The following is a 26491-nucleotide window of genomic DNA, read 5'->3' on the forward strand; positions in this document are numbered from 1 at the left end:
TTTGTTGTGCCACTTACATGCAGTTACTATTGTCAGCAGCAAAGTGGTTATTGCCAAGCATGAACATGCATAGTTTTCCTTTCAATTATTGCTCTAAGGAGGATAGGCAGGCTGCTGATTAGTTGATGTACAGAATATCTAATAATAAATCAATACTTAAATATGCACCTCTAAAACCAGCAGCATATTTACAATGTGAAGCTGATATTTTTCTATGATGGTACTTCGATGTTTTTTTTGTCAAAATATCAGTACTTTTTCTATATACAGCAAGAGCCGATAATGACATTTTTTTAAATATCAATATATTGGATTCCCAATATTTTTAAAAATATTGACAGTCTACTACCGAGTATAGACTGGGGTGTCTATGGATTCACTGCAGGGGCAACAGACAGATAGTCATGCAAAGCAGAAACGCTGTGTTGTCGATAGGTACATAAATAAAAGGTACACAGCCTGTCTAGCTTTTGGAACACACTTCCTTTTTCAAGCTTGTAGGAAAAACACGCACATGCACACACACACACACACACACACACACACACACACACACACACACACACACACACACACACACACACACACACACACACCTGTCTCCCTCCATTGTGCTCAGTTGACTGCCAGCTCTTTCCTGGCCGATGGTGAGTGTACTGAACACCTGTCTCCCTACATTGTGCTGAGTTGACTGCCAGCACTTTCCTGGCCAATGGTGAGTAAGTGGGGACATGGGGTCATTCCTCAACACCTCTCTCCTCCATCCATAATGCCACCTTCATAGATGTTGATCTCCTCCTCTGAGTTGCTCCATCCACACCTCAGTCCACATTGAACCCACCAATTGCCAACAGTATGTATACTTTGACCCCTCCATACCAAAAAAAAAAAAATCCCTCTCATGCAGCCTGCACATGCATCTGCAGTGATGAGAATTCCCTGGATGAGTATGCTGATGGCCTCACAAAGGCCTTTGCAGACTGATAGTACCCTCCTGACATAATTCACAAACAGGTCTTCTATGCCATATCCTCACACACACCTGATCCTCACATCCATCTCATGAACCAACCACAGAGAAGTGTCCCCCCATGACTCTCAGTACTACCTCAGACTGGAACGACTGAATCACATCCCATGTCAGGGCTTTGATTGTTTCTAATCATGCCCTTACATGAGGGACATCCTACCCAAGATACTTCCTACCCCTTCCAAAGTGGTGTTCCACCTCCCACCCAATCTCAACAACATCCTAGTCCAACCTTGTGACACTCCCTCCTCCAGTCCCCTGCCACAGGGATCATACCCCTGTGAAAGGCCCAGATGAAGACCTGCCCAGTCCACCCACCCATTACCATGTACTGCAGTCCCACCACAGGCTTTTCCAACCCCATCAGAGGCTGGGCCACCTGTGTCAGAGGCCAGACCATCTGTGAAAGCAGCCATGTTCTATACCAGCTCTGCTGCAACCACTGCACAGTGTTTTACATTGCTATGGCAACCAACTACCTGTCGACTAGAATGGATGGCTGCTGCTGAACTGTTGGCAAAACCAAAGTAGACCACCCAGTGGCACAGCATGCAGTAGAGCACACGATTTAATATTTCAATGGCTGCTTCACAACCCGTGCCATCTGGATCCTCCCCACCACGACCAGCTTTTCTGAGTTGCACAGTTTGGTTTTTAAAAGAGTACTCCACAGCTGTAGCCCCTTATCTAGTGTGCATTTATGATGAATCTCTCACCCAGCTCAAAGTTCCAAGCAACTGGAAAAAAAGCAAAGGTGATGCCTGTACCTAAGAAGGGCAAAAGAATGGACCTGCAAAATTACAGACCAATCTCCTGAGAATCTTACATCCACAAATCAGCATGGTTTTAGAAAGCATCACTCGTGTGAATCTCAATTTGCCTCTTTTCATATGATATACTGCGAACTATGGATGGTGGGCAACAGGCAGATGTGCCGTATGCTGGATTGCTGATTATCTATTGGGATGTAGATGTACATGCTGTGCTACCATGCTGAATAGCACAGCTATCCACAGATGTGGTAACAGTATGCAATGACTCCATAACCTCGGATGTTCTTCCAGATATGATGAAATACATTGCTCACTATTTTGCATTTAAATGCCAAAGCACTGATAAATTTTTGGGTTTTTGAGCAGCAAAAAGTGAAGTGGGAGAGCTTAATGCAGACTGGATATCAGTTATATCTTGTGGGGTCTTTAATCTAAGAAACACGTGCAGAAATGTGTTACAATGTGAAGCAGAATTTTCTGCTTACCTTGAAACTGACTAAGAAAACAAGAAATATAATAAAATCTCTGTGCTCTATTTTGAAACAGAAGTTCATGACAAAGTTATTGTGCCTTATGTAAGAATCACAACATTTATAAGGATTAGATATCTGAATCAAGAAGCTAAGTTGGAAGCCATGAAGAAATGTGCTCAAGGAGAAAGCAGCTGTGCATTGTATCTTAGTGTGGTAAGTGACAATAGAAATCTGGAACAGGCTACACTAACGTCTGTTTCTTCATCAAACAAATGAGTTATTTTTCATCTTAACTATCCTTTATTTAGTCATAAGGTGTGATACATCTACCATGCCACTTGATTTAATTTGCCTAATTATGTATTGAGTATTGAACCTAATCGAAAGTAGAATGAATATATAATGTGCCTGTGGTGAGGTGCATTTACCATTTAATCACACTGCTGCACCACGGCATACATCCTCGTTATGATGTCAGGGGCCCCAGCCAATAGCAAGTGCTTTTCACTGCAACAGTCCCCTAGACTGCACTGCAGGTTGGTGATGCCCACAACAGCTCGGCCACACCCTGCATTGGAAGCATTGGCTCCATAGACTGTCTGGCTCCATGGCACACCAGGACCCAGTTGACTTCATCTTGGCTGCTGGTCACTGACCCACAAACTCTAGGCCAACTTAGGCCTGCTATGCCACATCCAAACAAGCTGGACCAGCAACCCATACCAGGCATGGCATGACTCATCTTTGCTGGTGACAACTGCTTCTGGCAGAAGTTGAAGTGGTTGTTGCCAGATCTCTTATCAGCTTCAGGCCCAGCCCACTTCCACCAACAATCTCGGCCATCATGCCAAGGGCCTGCCATCAGTGACCTGTTCACAGGCTTCCTGGCCATATTATGTCAGCACTGGCCCTGGGCTCCAAAAGATGTTGAAAGTTCCAAGCAGAACAAGTGACTGACTCCCACACAAATAAATTCTGGAATAAGCATTTATGGGCTAGATCAAATGACTTTTAATTTGTGGAGTTCATCACACCTTTCTAGCAAAATGGAATACAAACTGTCACTAAAATTTGGTAATTCTCCTTTCTTCTTCATATATCCCTAAGGGCACTTTTACACTCAGTTTTGTACCCTCAACAATACATCAGTCTCATTAGTTATATACAGGGTGTTTATAAATGAATATCGGGGTTTTAATGGTTTATAATATTTATTACATTAAACTTGCAGCTATAAATGATATGTCAAATGAAAGAGCAACTCAAACAGTTTTACCAAGAACCTTATAAATGCATAGCGAGGTACGCGATTGGTTGAACTTCACTTTACCCCGTTCGCCTGACCTAACGCCAAGCGATTTTTTCCGTTGGGGCTTCATCAAGGATCATGTGTACATGCCTCTGCTACCAGCGGACCGCCCTGAATTAAGAAACAGGAGTGACACAACTGTTGCTACAATCACTGAAGACACACTTATCAACGTTTGGGAAGAACTTGGCTACAGACTTGATGTGTGCCGTGTGACAAATGGTGCTTACATTGAACATTCATAAGGTTCTTGGTAAAACTATTTGAGTTGCTCTTTCATTTGACATATCATTTATAACTGTAAGTTTAATATAATAAATATTATAAAGTGTTAAAACCACGATATTCATTTATAAACACCCTGTATTAATTGCTTATGGAACAACTTAAAACACAGCAATATATTAATCAGTTTTAGAGGAGAAAAAGAAAAAAAACTCAATTCAGTAATTAATTAAATGAATATGTATAATGCTTATTTTAACTTTGGCTTACCTCCTGAGATGGCTTCACATATGTCTTGGGGCAGGGTTACCATCCAAGGGCATACACACCCTGGTTGTAAACCACTGATTTAATTCAGTCAGTGTTAGTACTATAGACTGGTTTCTCTCACAAGAATGAATGAATAGCTTAGTCAGCTAAACCACTAAGAATTAATACATGGTTCAACTGAAAGAAAAAATACAGACTTGATTTCACTTACAAAGAGAGAGTGAATAATTGAGTCAGTGTGCAAAACTACAAAGCACTGTATTGGTTGATTTAATTTGGTTGCTCCCACAGACTGATTTGATTCAAAAGAAATGCTCTACAACCAACTGAATTGATTGTTGTCATTTGGTTGTTCTGATAGACTATTTTCACTCAGAAGAATAAATTAATTATTCAACTGATATGCAAAACTACAACCAAATGAACTGATTTTTTCACAGAAGCTGAATGACTATATTGTTTTCAGTTATACTTATGCTGTCTGCGAGAGTCCAAATAAGCCTTTCAGTGGCCACCTGGATGTCAGTGGCATCCAGGTTGTCCTTAACAACACTCATGAGTGATAATTTTTTGAAGACATTGTCCCACTGATGTATTTTTTGTTGACCATGCATTAGAGTGCATCCTTAACATCCATCAATGATCAGGCAGTGTCATATCCGATTGCTGAGTGAACAGTATGTTGCTACCCAAATGATGTACTTTGAGGGCCCCTGTCATCACATAGATGCTCAACAGACGCCACATCATCATCATCTTGAATATGCCTCCTGCTCTCCCAGTTCCCTTCTCAGTATATGGTGGCCCAAACCTTGCTTCCATCTGCGTCCACTCATGATAAGTTTTGGTTTGAATCTTGACCATGCTCTAGAGGAAGAGGCTGCCTAGGCCACACCATGATCATAAGGCACACAGATAATTTGGAGTCACCAGCAAGATAACTTGCTCATTTCACCATGTCTCACTTCCCTCCCCCCTGTGCAGGAAGCTGCAGGTTATTGAGTCAGAGCTTCTGAGGCACCCTTAAAAGGGTTTACTTGACACACATGCACCACAGTGGTATGAGTCAGCAGCTGTAACTTTACATGGCCAGGGAATGTAATTTCAGTAACCTGATAAGGCCCATGATACCACATAACAATATTCTCTGTGTTTCCCTTTAGAACATAGGGGCTTGTCACCATTACCCCTTGCCCCATATGGTACTCAGGTAGCTTGGTCTTCTCTTAATCCTCTAACACTCATTTTCTTCCCGTCTTATCTTCATGGTCCTTACATGCAATATACGTTGGAAGCAGCAGAATCGTTCTGCAGTCAGCTTCAGAAACCATTTATCTAAATTTTCTCAATAGTGTTCCTTGTAAAGAATGTTGCCTTCCATCATGAGATCCCCACTTGAGCTTGTGAAGCATGTCCATCACACTCGCATGTTGTTTGAACCTACCAGTAACAAATCTAGCAGTTGCTTCATTGTCTGCCTTTAATCCGATCTGGTATGGATCCCAAACATTTGAACAGAATTCAAGAATAGGTTGCACTAGTGTCCTGTATGCAGTCTCCTCTTAGTTCTGTGCTTTGGTGCACCTTCGAGCCATTGGTTTCAGTAGAATGTCCAAGTTGCTATGCGGACAATGTACATAATAACTTTTTCTCTATGGTTCTGGCTTCTCATTCATTTTTCAATATAATATACTTGCCTCCAACTTCCAAATCTGTAAATATCTACATAACTGTTCATTAACACTGACATTAAATTGGTACCTTGATCAGTTATTGCTAGGGACCAGATTATATGCATTTGCATATTTGGCTCCTTTTCACTGGTTATTGCATATTTTAACTAAAAACTAGTGATGATGCATATTTTTGCTCTATGTTTAGAATATTTTAAAAATTTAAATGGGCAGTCTCTAGCTCAATCTAGTTTTCATGTCTCACAGATTGACCGCGACCTAGAACTGCATGCAATCACTAACCTAGTGAAATCATTACAGAAGAGGAACAGGAACATGCAGAGTCAATGCTCCTGTGCCCCCACCCCCAGTTAATCCCCTTCGCTGTCATACTGTACACATTGGCAACAATTAAATTAAGCTACACAAGCTTTTAGTTGCACATCCATTGTTTCAGTTTAGCTTTCTGTTTACTTGTACACAATTGAATGTGTAGTGTGTAACATGTTGTGTGCCATGCCGCCCAAAACAAGAAATATTGTTTTATGGATAGCTGACTATCCTGGAACATTTACATATGATGGAATTCTTTTATATTGTCGAGTTTGCGAGAAAAACGTTTCGTGCAAAAAAAGTTTCAAATAAACCAGCATGTCAAGACAAGTCTTTGAATTGCAGGAATGCAGAAGAAAGGACCACAAGAACAACTTCTGACAACAGGAAGTTGCAGTAGCAGAGATTTGTCTAAAGGTAACCAAAGCAGTCCATTTAACATGGATCTACATGAAGCATTCATTGCAAGCAATATTCCTCTTCACAAACTTACAGACCCTATCCTCAAAGGCTTCCTGCACAAATATTGCTTAAATCAAAATATACCAGATGAATCAACATTGCGTAAAAATTACATACCAACACTTTACGTAAATGTTCTGGAAGAAATATGCAATGAACTCAAGGACAGGATTATCTGGATTTCAGTTGACAAAACTATAGACACTTGTGGCTGTTACATCACAAATTTAATTGTTGGTGCTTTAAAAGAAGAGCCTTCTTCTTCCTATTTAGCTGCCTGCAAAGAACTTGAAAAAGTAAATCATTCTATAATCGCCAGATTTGGAATGAGGGTATTAGAAAAATATTTCCAGAATCTTCTGCAGATGAAAGGGTGTTTGTGTTTATTTCAGATGCTGCTCCCTATATGATCAAAGCAGGAAAAGCCGTCCGATTATTTTATCTCAATTTGATTCATATAACTGCTTTGCTCATGGAGTACATTGCCTTGCAGAAGAAATACGTTCCACATTTGTGAATGTAAATAAACTGATTTCATCCACAAACAAATTGTTTCTAAAGGCTCCTGCTTGCATCAAGACCTACAAAGAAAAACTATCAAATGTGCCTTTACCTCTCGAAGCTGTGATAACCTGTTGGGGTACATGGGACGAAGCTGTGTTGTTTTACAATGAACATTTCGAGGCCATTACAGGGGTAGTAAATGAATTCGATAGTGCAGAGGCTTTGACAGTTTGCCAGTGCAAGGAAGCTTTTAATGATTGTGGTATTAAAAAAGACATTGTTGTGGTTAGCACTCATTTTTTCCCGTAGACCTGCAAGTATTAAAAAGCTTGAAACTCAAGGTTTGGTGTTGAATGAATCTATTCAGTTAATGAATAAAATTATTCAAGTGAACTCCTCTTTGGTGGAGGTATTCCCTAGAAAACTTAAAGAAAAATTTGAAAACATTTTAAACAATAACCCAGCCTTTGTATCCTTGTGCCAAATTGATAATTTTATTAATGGGGTGGGTGAACTTTAACCAGAAACAATAAGTGCCAACGTAGGACCCAAATTCAAATACTGCCCAGTTACCTCAGTTGATATAGAACGGTCCTTTTCTGCTTACAAAAATGTTTTGAGTGATCTAAGACACAATCTTACTACTGAACATTTGGAACAGTACTTGGCAGTTTATGCTTACAATAGTAGAAAAATGTAAAATAAATTGTAAATGATGCTTTGGTCCAATAGTAATAATTAAAAGTTAATGATGTTCAAAAAATTTGTGATTGTATGTTGTTTTTTACATAAAATATTACAGAGTTCCTGAACATGCCCTCTGCATTCGATATATCTCAAAGTTGGTCCTGTACATCTCAATTATTTCACTGCGACTCACTCGCATAGGATTCACTTGTTACTGAAAACGGTAGCAAAGAAGGAACAATTCTTGAAACATTGTGTGTGTCCTTATTTTGCAATTTTTTATAAAATAGTCCCAGAAAGGCCCTCTTCCTAACCTCTACCAGAGAGTATTCAGAAAATGATATCAGCATTCTAAATGTACCATTTTTCATGTGGCTTGTGCTCTTCCTCATAATTGATATACACAGGTTCAACTTTGAGATATAATGCACTACCATGTTTTATTATTATTATTATTATTATTATTATTTGATCTTGCATATTTTGACACTTTTCAAGCATTTTTAAGCATTTTTCATGCATATTTTAAGGTTTCTATGATACATATAATCCAGTCTCTAGTTTTCATGATCTCTGCTGTCTCAGACTTCAAAATCTGTTGGTTCACCATTGCCTCCTCAGCTACTGCCTTTACGTACTGGTTGAGCACAACAATCATAGCCAAATAATGTGAAAAGTTCTTGATTATATTTAAGACATATTGATTCCCTGCCAGTGTCTGTAAAAGTGATCTGAGGATGTCCATACCAATCATGTGGATGTTTGTGTTGGCCTCTAGCATTCTCTGTAATGCAATTTGCTAATGGCTGAGCTCGACCCTTTGCACACAGGATTTGCAGTTTTCACAAATTACTCCACGTACTGCTTATGTCTTTTCTACCAATAATGTTCTACAATACGGTACTCAGTAGTTTGACAACCTCCATGCCCAGTTAACTTAAAGTGTATTTAAAATTAGTTGCAACTTTTGACATTTGGCTCACCAAAGAGGATGTGATGTCATTGCCCTGGTAACAGCAAAGGTGAGCTGGTTTTCCCTACCACGCTGCCAGCAGTTCAGTTGGTAAAGCACCCATGTTGCCACAGGGGGATAAAGAGTACCACATTGTGTCGTGCTTCAGATGCTTCAGCATTCATTAGCTCTTTTTGTGAATTGTTATTTCTTGTCACTGAAGTGTTCTGCAGTAGTCAGAGGTTGTGAACAAGTGTTTTTGTGTTGGCATTGTGTTTGATAATATCAGTCCAGCTTGTCTCAACATAAGATTTACAGTAAAAGAGGTAATCCAAGAACACATTCACTGGCTATGAAGATAACTATCTGTGGAAGGGGAATTCCGATCTGTGGTGAAATTTGTGAATTTATGTGCTGCACTTATCAATCATCAATCTATGGCGCTGAGAACTGTTGAGGAGAAGGAAGACGTGAGTGATGATACAACATCAGGTTATTCTTTATTTGAAACTCCAGGCAAAAAAAAGATGTTATGACAGACGGGTAACAAAGATGGACACATTCCAGCACGATGCAATTTAGAGACATGTCATATGCTTATTATGAGTGCAAGGAATATCCTACTTTTTTCAGTCTCAAAGAAGCAGAGCTGTTCAATGTGAGAAGGTCGCCACTTTGAAACTGTTTCCACAAGCTTGGTTTCTGGCGCAAAAAAGTTTCTTCTCAGACAGTTATCATTGAGAGAAGTGACATAAAGGAGTTGAGAGGGCTATATCTGCCTGCAGTGAGGAACATTTTGTTCAAAGACATTGTGTGGTTGGATGAGATGTGGGTTAATGCATGTCACACATTGACAAAGGGGAGGACAGATCTCAGTGCAAGGAACGACAAAAGCGCTGTTTTTTCATTGCCATTTGTTTTTCTGGGGCAGTGTATTACTTCAAAATCAAACTCACTAACTCATACACCTCATCAGGTTAAGTGATTTGATGGATCTTCAAGGTCCATCAGTCATTTTAATGGTGCCTGATCTGTTATGACTTTGAAATGCCTACCATATAGGTAGCAACTGCAATATGTGATGCCACAAAACAGGGTGAACATCTCCTTCTGTGTAAATGAGTACAGCAGAGCCCCAGTAATTCGAGCTAATTGGGGCCGATGCTACCTCAAATCACAAAACAAACTCAGATAGTACGGAAGTATCACTGAATCAAGGGATAAATAAAGAATACATGTTTAATGAGTGTATTAATGATTCAAAATAAATAAAAAAAAAACAACATAGCGCATTATTGTGTTATATGTACAATGCGCTCACTTTTCCAAGTTGGACAAATGTAAGTTAACATTTTAAAGAAATTGTCTATAGCCCTCTGTTTTAAAACAGGACTTCATTTTTTAGCAGCAGCGTCATGCTGTCTTCTAAGAATCACGGTGTCAGTAAGAGTAGCTTCTGCTTGCTACTCGATACGATGCAATGCTACAACTAGCACTGCCAAATCCTCAGTGTGAATGATCACTGGTACAATTTCTTCAGGTAATTCCTTGTTGTCACTCTGTTAAGTGGGTTCACTAATCATTTCAACAATTGCAAAATTGATCACTGTTCATCACTATTCATCCATTCCAAAAGAGCACCCACATTTGCATTTTCAAATCCAGCAAATGTTCTGTCAATGGTAGATCATCTTTGTCTGTACTGTAGGTGTCCATTTCATTCTGTAAACTTTTGTTCCAAGATTTTGTAGTGTCTCCCCTTTATTTCAGGTCATGAGTCAGCTATCCAGTAAATTACACTTTTTATTGTAGATTTCTTTTTATAAATTCTTTGATGGTTCCTTCACCTTCTGTTGTCTGCAGAAGTGTCTGAAGCATACAATGACAATACCTTTCTTTCAAGCATTGTAAACACCTTGGTCCATAGGCTGTATTAAACTTGTCATGTTAGGAAGTAAGAAGTGCAATACCATCACATTGTAATTCTTCCTCATCAGGGTGTGAACGAGCTATGTCGAATGTTAACATTTGCTTTGGAAGGCAAGCACTTTTTCTTTGGGTATCTTTGGGCCTCTGGAACAAAATATTTGAAAAACCACGTCTTAAAAATATTGTTGTCCATCAAGCAGATATTTGGTGGCCATATATAACACGTAGTGCAGAAGCAGTGCTCATCAGACTTCTTTGTTACTAGCAGCTTCTGTTTATGGCCTCCACCTGCCTTCGATGAAACAAGAACTGTTAACTTCCCTTTATATTTTTGTAGCCTGGGTATCCTTTTCTTCTTTTGAGGCTAGAGTTTTACATGGAAGAATTTTGTAATTTAACTCTGTCTCATCACAGTTATACAGTTGATCAGTTGTAAGATTTTCTTTGTGTATAATTTTTCTTAATTTCTCACAAAACTTTGTAACAGTTTGAGAATCTGCAGAAAGTTTTTCACCACAAATTTCAAGCTGCCTCACAATACTTTCAAGCTGCTTTACCCTGTATCACTTCTTCTGCCTACCCACCCATCCTGAACTTGGAATAAAATTGTCCTCCTCAAAGAGATTAGGTCTATTTGTGGCCATTAAATACAATATCTTTCCAACATGATTGCGGTTCTGAACTATCTGTTCTAGGTAGTATTCAGAGAAGGCATTTACTAAAGTTTCACAGGATATCTTTTCATACACACCATTTAAAGAACTGTAATTTTCCCAATTAATTGTTGGATGATTAAAGTCTCCATTGGTGATAATAGTATGACTGGGGAACTTATGTACAAGTGAACTGAGGTTTTCTCTAAATACATACAGTTTGCCGGACAGAGTGGCCGAGCGGTTCTAGGCACTACAGTCTGGAACCGCACGACCGCTATGGTCGCAGGTTCAAATCCTGCCTTGGGCATGGATGTGTGTGATGTCCTTAGGTTAGTTAGGTTTAAGTAGTTCTAAGCTCTAGGGAACTGATGACCTCAGCAGTTAAGTCCCATAGTGCTCAGAGCCATTTGAACCATTTTTTACGTCAGTTTGGTGGGCGATAGTAGGACCCAAAAATCATTTTATGCCCACTCTTGATACTGAGACTTACCCAAACAATCTCACATGCAGCTGCAAGTCCTACCTCGGTTGATGTGAGTTTCTTATCTGCTGTGACAAATACACCACCTCCATTTCCCATTTGCATATCCTTTCCATATACACTTAAATTTTCCCCAAAAATCTCACTGCTATCAGTTTCAGGTTTCAACCAGCTTTCTGTACCTAGTATTATGTGATCTTCACTGCTTTTCATGAGTGCTTCAAACTCTGGTACTTTGTTGTGAATGCTTCAAGAGTTTACCATTAGGATTTTAATATTCTCACCTGTGGGAGGCATTTCTTTGACCTTACACTGATAGTTCTGGGTTTCCTACACCTATCATTATCTAGATTGGATTGAGAGTCATCTAATTTAAAAAACTCTTGTGTGCACCCCACGCACAGTCATCTACCTGAGTAGCAGCCTCTGATGTGTAGTGCAATAATGAGCATGTGGCTTAAAAATTTAACATACCTCTAGCACTCGGAAATTCCTTTTATTCTGCTGCGCCATGCACCATACATCTGCTTCACAAAACAATCAAATATCAACACCATATCCATGACAACCATGCAAATGCAGTATGCAGATGCGGTTAAACTATTCATTGGTGGGCCAAAACTAACATAACTTAAATGTGAGTAGTGTCTTCTTTTGTCCTGATGTCGAAACAGAATGGTCATACTTCCTCGTGATGTGTCAGTCTTTATGGCATTGGCCATTGGCCACTGGACAACAAAATGCAAAGAAAACCTGTATAGTATCTCTCATTTTGGAAGCAAAAGCTTAGCCAAGGTGCTAGTCATGGAGTTCATAGTTTCAGAAATGCACGAAAAGTGTCTGACCTCATTGTGGAAAGTGAACGGTTTCCTAATATTTTGGTTTCTATGTTTGATTACATTTTTGTACTAATTTAAAACCTAACATGTACAATCAATTGATGGGTCGACCTGTAGTAGGTGCCAGTGATAAGGTAAACTGTTCAGACAGATTTGTCAAAAAGCGGCAGTTCTTAGAGTGCAATGCAAAGCTAAACACTTTCTGTTCTCTCCTGATACAGGTCTATATAGATGCCCAAGTTAGTTTGTCCACCCATTGAATAACTTTACATCACTGTTTATCCCCCCTCGGTACTCATTTTATGTAGAATGTTTAATAGCCTTCTGTGGCCTATCAAACAGCCCTGCCACATATGTATAATCCACATACCTAATCACTTTCAAAAGTAGGCCATTTGTGACTGCTGAAAGCAACTTTGAAAAACCATTTGCATTAACATTTTGTATTAATTCCTTACAACTTTCAAAATGGGATTCTTTTAAAGGTCCCTTGAAAGTGACAGCCAGACTTCAAAGTGACGCATATGAGGTGATTCAGAATTTGCACAAACATGGGCATCCACAGCGATGAAGGGGGGTAGGAGGACTCCCTCTTACTCTCTACTGAAATCTGGGTACAGCCCTTTTATCCATCACAGGATCCTCACACTTTTTTGATAATGTCTCACTGAACTGCAAGCTTAACACTAATGAGCTCAACGGGAACTTCTGTGACTAGCAATCGTTATACATGTTGGATGTTCTGATTGTCTTGCTGTGTATGGAAAATTGTGCCAACTCCTAGATGCAGCAACAATTTTGTTGCTGTTCTGTAGTCAAGATGGTTGCTAGACTTTCCAGAACCCTTCCTAAATAGTGGCCTCAATCCTTTCTCAGTCACACCCTTGTACAACCCTTACTGAACACAACCAAATCACAACAGTAGTTTACTGTTTTCTGTTGATGAAGAAGATCCATGATGACTTGCTGAAAATGCATTCAGTTTTAGGCAGCAGAGCTAAGGTAATGCTGTCTGAAGAACATGACCATATTATATAGTAGTGTACATTTATACTTAATCTTGGGAGCTAAATATGTCAGTCAAAAAAGATAATACTGTTTTCTGCAATAGAAGAGACAAAAATGAATGAATATCTTCTCAAACTCTTTGGGGTGCAAGACGGCTCGAAATGCAGTCACGGGCTACGGATTCTGCAGGCCAGTTGGCCTGATTGCACAATAATGGACCAAACTCAAGAGATGAGGACTGCCTTGGTTCAGTCTTAGGCTGTTAAGAGTGGGTTGTATTGACCAATCTGAAGGCAGTTTTGGGGGATTTCCCACATTCAGCCAATCAAATGTTGCCCCTGGGTTACACATTTTGCAGCCTATGCAAAAGTTGTAGCTTTCAAAACACACTGTAATCGAAATGTTAAATGTAAACTTTCAAGGCCAGAAATGTCACAATTAATAAAATATTCTGTGCTGTTATGCCCTGGTCAGATGGATTTCACATTAAAACCCAACATTTTGTCCCCATCTGCAGAGGACATTTTCAAGGGGGATCATTACTTCTTTGAGGGTCTGACTACAGAAAAATTCTGTCAACATGTGTTCATGCGCAGTTGCATTATGTCATACACTTTCAGTACCCGAGCGCAATTGGCATTTGGCTGTTGTCAGTTGGCTTCATCCAATGTTGCTATCACCTCATGGTGGGAGCCTGGTGCACATTTTGCTCAGCACTGGGATCCAGATGTCATTCAGTTACACACCCTCCTCCTTCGTACTGAAATTCCTGGAGTGTTTAACTATCTCTATGGCCTCTCTGTATAGCTTTTGGTTTCAGTTTCACTGTGAAAACCATCCGACCATGGCATAATAGCCTGGAATATTTTATTAATTGTGACATTTTATTCTACTTGAGTTATGGCAATGAACATTGAAAATAGAAATATGAAGCAATGCTGTAAAACCTAACATGGCCAGGTGTGAAGTTTCATAAGCAAACAAAGTGTTATACACATTATCGGAGTTTAACATGGGTCCTTTTTTTTTTAAGTTTATTCCATGTTCTGCCACTTTGTGAAACTCTAAAGTGGCATTTGTTGTTGGTTATCTTTGCTGATGCCAAATAAGATTTTCTCATTTACTCTGAATTTTTATATTTAATGTTTTTTTTTAATTTCAGTGTCAGCCTAACATTACTGGAATATAACAACTTTTTAAAGAAATATTTTCTGCCCATATATCATGATTCATTTGTTACCTGGACATAATCATGTAATGATAAAATTTCAGAGTGTTAAATAGCAATGGGGCCATCCAGTGGTGGCTGTTTAATATACATTCTGGGTGTTCACAAATTTTTAGATTCAGATAAATTTGAGAGTGTGAAATTAATAGCATCTGCTGTATAACAGTTATGCTTATCAACAAATTTATACAACTATAGCTACTGCCAACAATAATAACATTAATAATAATAATAATAATAATAATGATAAAATGCGTAGCATATGACAAAGGAAAGAATTGTTTTTGTGGAATTTTGTTGTTTTGTACATAATTAAATAGTTTTTAGGGCAATAATGAAATAATGTGTAATCTTTCACAACTCTCTATTTTGCATTTTTGTGTAAGAGGAAGTTTTCATGCTTTTCCATTTTTTCAGACAAATGTGCAAGATCCCTAAAGGATGTATTAGTTCACCACTTTACTTCTGGGCTGAAATTCATATATTCATATGCTGCATCCATATAACAACTTGTGCTAACTGTACACTTCCTTGTTAAATGTTCGCTTGTAGTCACGCTTATTTGATCTTGTCTCTGTCACAATCAAAGGATTCGTTTTCAAAGGCCCTAGTTCCTTTGCAGTAACTTTTCCTTGTAATTTACTTTTCCATTCTGAGAATGAGATTTTCACACTGCAGTGGAGCGTGCTCTGATATGAAACTTCCTGGCAGATTAAAGCTGTGCACCGGAGCACGACTTGAATTCAGGACATTTACCTTTCGCTGGCAAGTGCTCTACCAACTGAGCTACCCAAGTGCAACTCATGACCTATCCTCACAGCTTTATCTTACGTTAGCATTTAAAACAGAACATAGTTCATATTTACATAGCACATGAAAACCAATTCCAGCCCCCATAAACGACCAACTCCAAATACAAAGTGCCATTTGTCGAAATGATTAAACTTTGTCTACCAACATGGTCACTTGATAGGAATGCAAATGATGCACTGAGATCCATAAGGGCCTAAAACACACTGTCATCAATCCCATATTTATGTGAATATCAGAGAAACCAGTGATAAAGCTTTTTGTAAATTTTCATATATGCATTGTGGGCCTACAGCACAGATAAACCTGACTCACCATAAGATCAACAGATTTCAGAAGCATAAGTAAATCCTATAATGACAAACTGCCTATTGGCTTCTGTCTCAGGTTCTTCGGCCAACGTTCATCTAATGATTTTTCTGACGTTTCGCCAGCACGAGTGGCTGGCATTGTCAAAGCTTCACCCTCCATTGCCGGTGCTGAACTGGAGCCGAGCTTGCGGTCGCAGACTATATGTACCTGGCGCGCCAACGTCCGAGGGCTTCTCCGCGGTCATTTCTGGCGCGGTTCTCCTCTTGCTACCTGCGACGGTCGTTCGTTGCAGTATGGGAAGCCAGGATCCATTTACCTTAAGGCTTTCCTCTTTCTTGTTGAAACTGTTCGCGTGTTTTTTTATCTCTACAGCTTCTCTGAACAAGCGCGTGTTATAGTGCTTCTCTACAGCCAGAACTTCCGTGTCGGCGAATTTTATTACGTGGTCGGTGGCAGAGCACGCACTGAATGAGACCGACCACATAATAAAATTCGCCGACACGGAAGTTCTGGCTGTAGAGAAGCACTATCACACGCGCTTGTTCAGAGAAGCTGTAGAAATACAAAATCACGTGAACAGTTTCAACAAGAAAGAGGAAAGCCTTAAGGTAAACGGTTCCTGGCTTCCCATACTGCAGCGAACGACCGTCGCAGGTAGCAAGAGGAGAACCGCACCGGAAATGACCGCGGAGAAGCCCTCGGACATTGGCGCACCAGGTACATATAGTCTGCAGCCGCGAGCTCAGCTCCAGTTCACCACCGGCAATGGAGGATGAAGCTTTGACAATGCCAGCCACTCGTGCTGGCGAAACGTTGGAAAAATCATTAGATGAACGTCGACTGAAGAACCCGAGACAGAAGCCAATAGGCAGTTTGTCAACAAGTGGCCACGAAAGCCTTAACAATTTTGAAATCCTATAATCTCACAATCAACAGTGATGTGCCTTAGGCCCTTATGGTTCTCACAAGGAAAACTCCCCATTGCAACCCCCCTCAGATTTAGTGGTAAGATGGCCCAGTGGATAGCCCATCAATATTTGTGTCATTGAAATGTTTGTTCTCTTTCTGTAGTCTTGGCAGTTGTCATGCTTTAAATTGGTTATAGAATATGAGTCACGTGGTAAGAATACATTACCACCACAAGTAAACATGATGAATAATGAGAGCAGGCAAGATACCACATAGACGTCTCACAGAAATGAAAACAACAAATAAACAGGTGTGAACTATGTCACAGCAAAGGAATTCAAGAGTCAAAAATCCCAAAATGGAACGCAACTTCAAAAATGTTAAAACTATGTTTTGACGGAGCATAAAAAACTGTGTGATTGTGAAACTGTTGCATTCATATTTTGCAGCTTATGTGACAAATTATGATGTTTTCATCATTTCCTTGAGAGTGATTATGTTCATTGATACAAACACCTAAATCGGTCAAGGAGACACATCTCACTCACTTACCAGGCATACATATACGTGCGTCAGCAAGAGATTCCTATCATATGACACACATACTGTTACTAATGCCATGTATGGCACATCAGATGTCTTCACTGTGTAGGATTTTGTTCACTTGTCACCTTGTCATCAATCGTTGGTTCCCATTTGAAAGCCACTTCCTTTTGGCTGCTAAAAGAGTAGCTGTGCAGAATGAATTGTCATTATAGGTCCCTTCCTTACACCTCGCTTCTGCAAACGGACATTACACCACGACACGGACACAAATCTGAATACAACAAGCAGCAGAAAAAAAGGTAGCATATAATGTGTTTGAACACCGCTCGCCTGCGTGGTAATCCAACACCTTGATCACTTAACCACAGCGTCATCGGCCCTGCAGCTTGCCCTATACTGAACTTCTTCTCTTTGGACCATTTGTTGTTTCTATTTTCCTGGGTCCTCGGAGGGGGTGCGATGCGGAGTTTCTCTTGTCAGCACCTGTATGATAAAACTCATAACTTAATATACTATAACTCATTCAGAAAACCACAAAATAGGTTTACTGTCAATACATGTACTGACATCCGATCTAATTTTACTACTGTATGTAGTGAGTGAATTAGCATATCTGAGGAGTGAGCTGTCATCTTGTAGGATTTATGCCAAGTGAACAGTGTAGTGCTACAATGATGAAAATTAATATTACGACAATGTCAAACCTTATTTTCATGATTTAAAGAAGTATTCATGATATTAAAAATGTAATTATAATTTTATTATTGTCATTTTTGTGCTCAGTGTATCAAAGACTTTCCAGTGCACGGAATAATTGGCATTGTTTGTACTATGAAACTATATATGATTGTTAAGGGTTAAGCATGTAATAATTCAATGTAAGACATTTTGTTGAGTCTGAATTTTGTTCTCATACTGGTCGGTAGAGAAGGAAAAGTTCCTTAATCGATGTGAAGGTATAAAGGCTGTAAAAAGGAGAGAGAGAGAAGGTAAATACAAGTTATTCAAAACAAATATCTCTAAATTGAACAACGTCTTATGATTTCCTATAACTAAAAATTGCAAGGTCTAATCTGAGCCTGTCCTGAATAACAGTGAAGAACATTTATGTTATCATATATTTTCTTCGTTTGACCATCGTTGTGATTCGCATGTTTCTTTTTGTTATGCAACGTGTTGTGAATATTTTCATTATACGCACAAATGTGCACACAGCTTTAATCGAACCTGCGTCTTTCGGAAACGATAACTTTTAATCAGTACGATTACACGAATACCGTCTAAATTGCAACCGTGATCGCAAAAGTGTTTCCTGGACCAAATAATTATTATAAAATGTGTATTCTCCAAAGTGAGCAGCATTGCACTATCACTGACTCGCAACAATCAAAAGAGTAAAATCGATGCTTAAATAAAATTGCCACCTTTTAATAATTATTATTATCCCATTAAATAAATAAATAGCAATTCGGTGGCTATACAATCAATAAACAGAGGGCAATTCAACAGGGATAAAAGTCTGCCAAAGTGTACTACTACATGGTGGCAGTGACATAAACTACTAGTTGAGTGGAAAGGGCTAACTGTGCACATTGTGACTCGTGCACGTTGCTAATTAAATCTGTATGTATTTCTCCCGTAGTACAATTCCATCACGCAAATTGCACATGCACAAAAGCTCCTTAAAATGTGCACAACTCAAAATGTTCTCTTGACTCTGTTGCCAAATTTCATGGAGTCTAGAGGAGCAGTAGCATGGTAGATTTAAGTGCCATATCTATCAGATTGCAGCATCTATGTCATGTACATCATTCGAAAAAAATTAATCAACAAATCTGCAAGGCGTTGAAAGCTAGGGTGTTCACATGCTCTTGTGTTCTTACACAGCAGCTACCACTGGGACCATCCATATTCAAATTAATAATATCAAAAAATAGCTTACAGCACTACGATGTGCATATTGTTTAAGTATCAAGTAATCTAGCTCAATAGGACTAAGTGGATATCAGTCATTTCAGATAGGTTAGTTTTCTGTTCTTCTTATCAAAATTATTACTTGGGGCACAACACATTTTGAATTCACAGAACTTGTTACATTAAAAATGGCAATTTTAAAATTTGGCCCTCTCTTGGATAAATTTCTGCACATTCCCATGCACATGAACTTATGAAATCCTATATGTGATCAGGAAACTGGGGACAGGTTACACTTCCTGAGCTGCAAAAGTGTTGCTATGCAGTTCTAGGTCTATTTCAGTGCACAGATTCTCTCTCTTGCACTGAGCTGCAGCTCAGTAGGCAATTGCAATGGGCAAGGCCCACATAGAGAAAAAAAACACCAGGATCTTCAGTTCTATGAGAAACTTTAATCCTTTTGTGGTCCTTCTGGTTCATGTTTTAAAAGTTGCAAGTATGACTGAAAAGTGCAGGGGATATGGGGGAGGAGAGAGGAAGAGGCTGCACTTGAAAGTCCTTCATATGTGTACTGACAGTTGTACACATCATGCTGAATGTAATTATGGAGTGTTCCTGTTAAGTAGTGATTGCTATCCTGCAACACACTTTTTATTTCAATAGACAAATGATAATTGTCTGAAGAAATTCCTATAACTTAGAAAATTTCTTAACACTTGAGATTCCAGACTTTGGATCATCCTTAACATAGATTTGTCCCCAGGAAATAGAGCCATTACTGACAGATTAGTCTTATGACAAACACTGGTCAGCATCAAGCCTCTCTATGCATCTCATCAATGCTGCTGCCCTTCAGCTGATGCCCCTGATGAACTTGTTGCATCTGAAATTAACTGTGGCTGGTTTTGTATAAGAAAGTGATTCAGGTTTCTTGTCCATCCCAAGTATCAGTATAGACCCGCAGTACACCTCGGACTGTGTATCTATGGAGTTGACGCATGGTCCCGTGGAGAGTGCATCTGGCACGTGAGGCGGACGTAGCTGCTAATGCGACACCACCACTAAGAAACAATGCTGCTTGTCACTTGGCAGTCATTCACTCAATTGCTCTAGAAAGTCATTGCCTGCACACCATATGATCATTCTGAGTTCAACCTCATCTCGTTACATCTCTTACTCTCTGAATGAATTACTCGCACTTTACAACCTTCACTGTATTCTGGACTTGCTTCTGATCAGTGGTTCACTACATGAACCATTACTGGCCACATGGAACGACCTGTTTGTTCCACCTACCACCATATCATTACCTGTGCAAGTGATGTCGAACTTTGTTTCTACCTACACTCAAGTAGGAAAAAATGCTGGTCTTTCAAAAGAAGAAGTGTGAGATGCTATGTAAAATCGTTATTAACCCTAGAATCACCAAACACAGGCAAAAATTGCCTGCACATTTTTGTTGTAACAAAAAATCATGACAAATATCCTGTGTTTTATTTGTTCTTAACCTTATAGAATGCTATACTACATATAATATGGTTACAATCTTAAAACTTGGAAAAACAAAGTTCAATTTTTATGCTCAAGGACTCATTTGCACTGGGTTGGTAAGCATTTCTGATAAGCTAAAGACACTTCTTGGTTCATTTTATAGGAAGTAACAAAAAATAGTTGTATATGGTGACTTCAATATTAATTTTGTATGTGATTGTGCAAGAAAAAGGATGTTGGAAGATCTCCTAAATTCATATTATCTGATGCAGACTGTATTTTTTCCAACCAGGGCTGCAGGGGAACTCTAGCACAACCATAGACAATATTTTCATTCATTCGTCATTACTAGATGGGCATTTTGTTCGTAAAACTGTGAATCGCCTTTTGGACTGTGGTACACAAATTTTAACACTAAAAGGTTTTTTTACTCAGACAAATGTTATGTATAATAACAAACTGTGTAGAAAAGCTAATTCAGTTGTAATAGAGAGTTTTTTAAACCTTGTTAAGGAACAAAAGTGGCAGGATGTTTAGAGTGGAGATAACAAAGATGACAGCCTTATCACATTTCTCACAATCTTTGAAAACTGCTTACTACTAGAATGTTCAAAACAGGGTACTAGGAGTAAAAGGAAGCCTGGGACTCTGACTAGTGGGCTGAGGATATCATGTAGAGTGATGTAGGAACTATACCAAAATGTTGGAAGTAGTCACAATTCAGCAATAGTTGCCAATTACAAACAGTACTGTATCGTGCTTAAAAATGTTATTAGGAAGGCAAAGAGTATGTGGTACACAAATAGAATTACTAATTCACAGGATAAAATTAAAACCATATGGTCAGTCATGAAGGAAGTGTGTGGTCAGCAGCACAGGGGAGAGGATACACAATCAGTAAATAACAAAAATGTTTCTGTTACTGATAAGTCATCTACATGAACAGTACTTAATAATCACTTTCTGAATATAGCTGGTGAATCAAATGAAAACTTAGTTTCTACAAGCAATCATATAACTCTCTCGGAAAATTGCTTTTCGAGACTGATATCTGAAATACTCCTCCGTGATACTGACAAGGGGGAAATTGAGTCAATAATTAAATCAATGAAGACTAAGGGTTCTCATGGATATGATGGAGTATCTAGCAGAATACTTAAGTACTGTGCTGCACATGTTAGCCATGTACTTATACATATCTGTAATTTTTTCTTTAGGAATGGTAGGTTTCCTGATCGATTAAAGTACTTGGTAGTAAAGCCACTTTATTAAAGAGGGGGAAAATGATAATGCAGACAATTTTAGACCTATTTCAATGCCTTCAGTATTTGCTAAAGTAATTGAAAATGCTGTGTATGTAACGATAAGTGATCATTTCATTTCACATAATTTGTTGTCAAATGTAAAGTTTGGTTTTAGAAGTAGTTTAACAACTAAAAGTCCAATATTCTCTTTTTTCTGTGAGGTACTGGATGGATTAAACAAAGGTTTTGAACACTAGGCATCTTTTTTGAGGTAATTGAGGCGTTTGATTGTGTTGATCACAAAATATAGCTCCAGAAGGTGAACCATTATGAAATACGGGTAGTAGCTCACGATTGGTTCACCTCTTATTTTAAGAACAGGCAACAAAAGGTCATTCTTCACAGTACTGAGAATGACTATGGTGGAGTATATGAGTTGGGCATGGTTAAATGGGGAGTGCCCCACGGATCAGTGCTGGGGCCACTCCTGCTCCTCATCTGTATAAATGATATGACTTCTACTATTACAGGTGATTGTAAAATATTTACGGTTGAATATGGTGCTAACTTGTTAGTAGCAGTGTTGGCGCAGTTTCAAAAGAGCAGTTCAAGACGTAAGTCCATGGCTTGTAGAAAAACAAACTAACACTAAATCACAGTAAGAATCAGTTTTTACAGTTTCTAAAAATACAAGCCAAGAAAACTTGATGTTTTAGTCATACAGAATGGGCATATGACTAGCGAGACAGAACAGTTCAAATGTCTAGGTGTTCAGGTAGATAGTAAACTATCTTGGAAAGCCCATGTTCAGGATCTAGTTCAACTACTTAATGCTGCCATTTTTAGTATCAGAACAGTATCTGAAGTAAGTGATAATTTGACACGAAAATTATTCTACTTTGCTTATTTTCATTTGCTTATTATGTATGGTATTATATTTTAGGGTAATTCTTCACATTCTCATAGGGTATTTTTGGCTCAGAAACAAACAGTTCAGGGAAGTCTCTTGTTGACCCCTGCTCCTTAATCTGGCTATTCTGACATTCACCTTTCAATATATACATTTTCTGTAATTTTGTTTCTTGTTAACAAATTCCCCAGAATTAGCAGTGTTTACTTAGTTAATACTGGGCAGAAATCCAGTCTGCACTTGGATCCCACCTCCTTGACTCTTGTGCAGAAAGGCATGTAATACTCTTCTGCATCCATTTTGAATAACCTACCACAAGAATTCAAAAATCTTAGCAATAATCCACTCGCTTTCAAATGTAAACTGAAGAGTTTTGTCATGGGTCATTCCTATTCTGTCAAGGAGTTCCTCAAAAAATTAAGCTGATTCCTGTGTTGTGTTGATTTATTTTATAGAAACTTATACCTTGTTATCTTTTTAGGATTCATAAACATTTGTTTTATGTGTTATTATTTTCTGTTGTAATTTCATATACTGACACACTCCATGATCATGGAGATTTGCTCCTCAATTTTGGTCCAAAAGAACTTTATGTGTTAAATGAAATAAAAAGGTACCTGTGACCAAAATTCAAATTGTGTCTAAATTTCATTTGGCAACCTTGGAATGGAAAAAAACAGTAACTCACTCAGAAAACAACTGTTTCTTCAAGTAAATTTATGGACACTTCTTTATTACCTTTACTGTCTCCATTTGTTTATTCATGTACACAAACTCCTCTGGATCTCGAACTTGGTGACATCTGTGTAAGGGTCATTCAGAATCAATCATTTTGTGTGGAGGGGGTAATGTCATCTGTAAATGACAGTATTTTCTCCAATTGAAGAATGTTTCTTGAAAGTTTTCAGTATATTGTAACCTGCATTTACGCAAGTATTTTTATTTCTGTTTTTGAAATGTTATATCAAGGGCAACAACTTATTATTCAGTTATTAGATCAAAGAGCAGATAAAAATTTTGGGCAGTCTGGATATTCAGGTACAGACTTTATGTTTCTGGTTTATATAAACTTTCATTGTCCAAGTTTTGCTACTGCTGCTTGTTACACAGAAAACAGTATATTAACTTAGACATTTTTGGATGCCCTTTATGTTCCAAACATAACATTTTTAGTTATAATGCCAACAAGCAATTTTAAACTGCTCTCTCACTAGAAACACAATCATTTAAAATAAATATATACTTCAAAATTTATAGCCTATTGTAATAATGGAAAATTTTGCTTTGGTTTGTGCTAATGATGAGCCAACTTAGGTTTACACTAAAGCAAGTTAACTGAGTTGAAAGTTTGCATAAACTGAGTTAAACCGAGTTGGGAACAAAAGGAAACTAAGATAACATTCAACACCATGTCTCTTTCGCATCTCAGCAGATTACAGTTCAGCTCGAGTTATAATAATCCAACCCAAGTTAGCCTGTTTCATAAATCAAGTTGTCCATAACCTCGTCCAAACCGAGTTGGCAGGAAAAGCTAAATTAGCATTCGATGTCATTTTGCCACTTTCGTGTCTGCTTGTATTGTAACTTCTCTTAATATACCAGTACCGTAACCAAATCGGGTTGGTAGAAAAATTCTTCTAGCGTTCATTCCTCTCATTAGCATCTGCGTAGTTTGGATACCTTTTTGACTGCAATTTTGTTTCTTATATGAAATAGGTGATCATACTGAAAACATCTTTTTTATTGCCTGACATCCCAATGAATGATGTCATAGCAATATGTTCCGTCTATTGCAATTTATTACTTACAAGCTATACACTCAACATTATTACAAATCTTCTAACATATCAGCTCAGAATCGGCAATTTTGCAGCTGAATGCCCCGCTACAAGCACGAATGGCTACTGCACTTTAACCCAAGAATTTAAGTCTTAATAGTGATGTCCCTTTCCACAATGAATGTATGTCTATGCATAAAAGAGTGTTCCGACTGACTCACTCATTCACAAGCCATCGTCGCCCAGCCGAAACCACTGAGGATAGAAACTTGAAATTTGTAGAGGGTACTGATCTTCGGGGATGAAAGGTTTTTTTTAAAAACATATCACTATTAAGGCAATTTTGAAGCTAGAGTTACTAAAATCAGTATTTAGTTTCTCGAGCAGAAGTAAAGAAATACGTGTACCAGTATTTTTTGAAATTCAGTACCTATTGCAGTAAACCACTGGGTGAAAGTTTTTTTGAAAATAAATTATGATTAAAGTATTACTAAGGTATTTTTAAAGCATTGTCTATGGAAATTGGTACTGAGTTCTCAGTTAGAAATTAAAAAAATACTAGTTTCAGTGTTTTTGAAAATTCAATTGTAAGGGGGTGTTTATGAAATATTTCATTATGGAAGTATTTTTAAATCTAAATGTATGAAAATTTGAATTTGGCTTCTTCATTAGAAATAAAAGATATGTTTTTGAGAACCGGACCTGGGGGTGAAATAGGGGATGTAAGTTTTTACGGAAATATTAGATGATACAAGCACTTTTGAGGATAAATCTATGAAAATTTTTATTTGGCTTCTCTGTTAGAGATATAAAAAATACGCATTTCATTGTTCTTGGAAACTCAACCCCTAAGGGGCTGAAACAGGGAGGTAAAATGTTTTATGAAAAATTTCATTGTGAAAGCATTTTTAAAGCTATATCTATGACAATTCGTATTTGGCTTCTCAGCTGAAAATGAAAAAAAATGTGTGTTTCACTGTTTTTGGAAATTCAGCTTCTAAGGGAGTAAAATAGGGGATGAAAATTTTTATGAAAATATTTCGTTATATTAAATATTTTTGAAATGTAACTCTATGAAAACTGGTATTTCACTTCTCTGTTAGATTTAAAGAAACGTGTGAAGGAATGAAGTTTCCATGAAAATATCACCACATGAACACAAAAGGTATGATTAACAAAAACCTTGGACTCCAACTACCAGAATCGCTTTTTGGTCAGAAGTACATTCGGCAAGTACCATGCTTCTGCGACCTTATTTAGTGTGAAAAGTTTAGAATGTGTAGCAATTTGTGAACAACATAAAAATTTGATTAAGGAAAAAAAATTCTATTCAGGCCATACAGTCTACATGACTGAAGCAGTGGGCTCTAAGCTAGTATTCAATATTTTCAGGTTCAGAACCCTACTAACACGTCACTGCCTCTTTAAAACGTAAGTTGTTAACATAAGTCAACAACAGTTAACCAATTCTGTTTTTTAACCTTTTGTAAGGTGAGCATAAAGTACATCCTCTGGTAACGTGAGTTATGGAAAATGTGCTGGAACAGCTAAGGTTAACGAATGCCACACTGCAAGCTGACATTTGAATACACTCATGAGCAACATTGCACTTCTTGTAAGATCTGGATGGTGATCAGACGATCTTAACCTCCTTGAAAATACCTCTTATTAAACGCTTCACCGATTATGTCTAAACGAACCATAAAGGGATACCGCACTTTTAAAGATCACAGTGAGTGACATCC

This window comes from Schistocerca cancellata, chromosome 7 (genome assembly GCF_023864275.1).
Source record: "Schistocerca cancellata isolate TAMUIC-IGC-003103 chromosome 7, iqSchCanc2.1, whole genome shotgun sequence".
Lineage (NCBI taxonomy): Eukaryota > Metazoa > Arthropoda > Insecta > Orthoptera > Acrididae > Schistocerca > Schistocerca cancellata.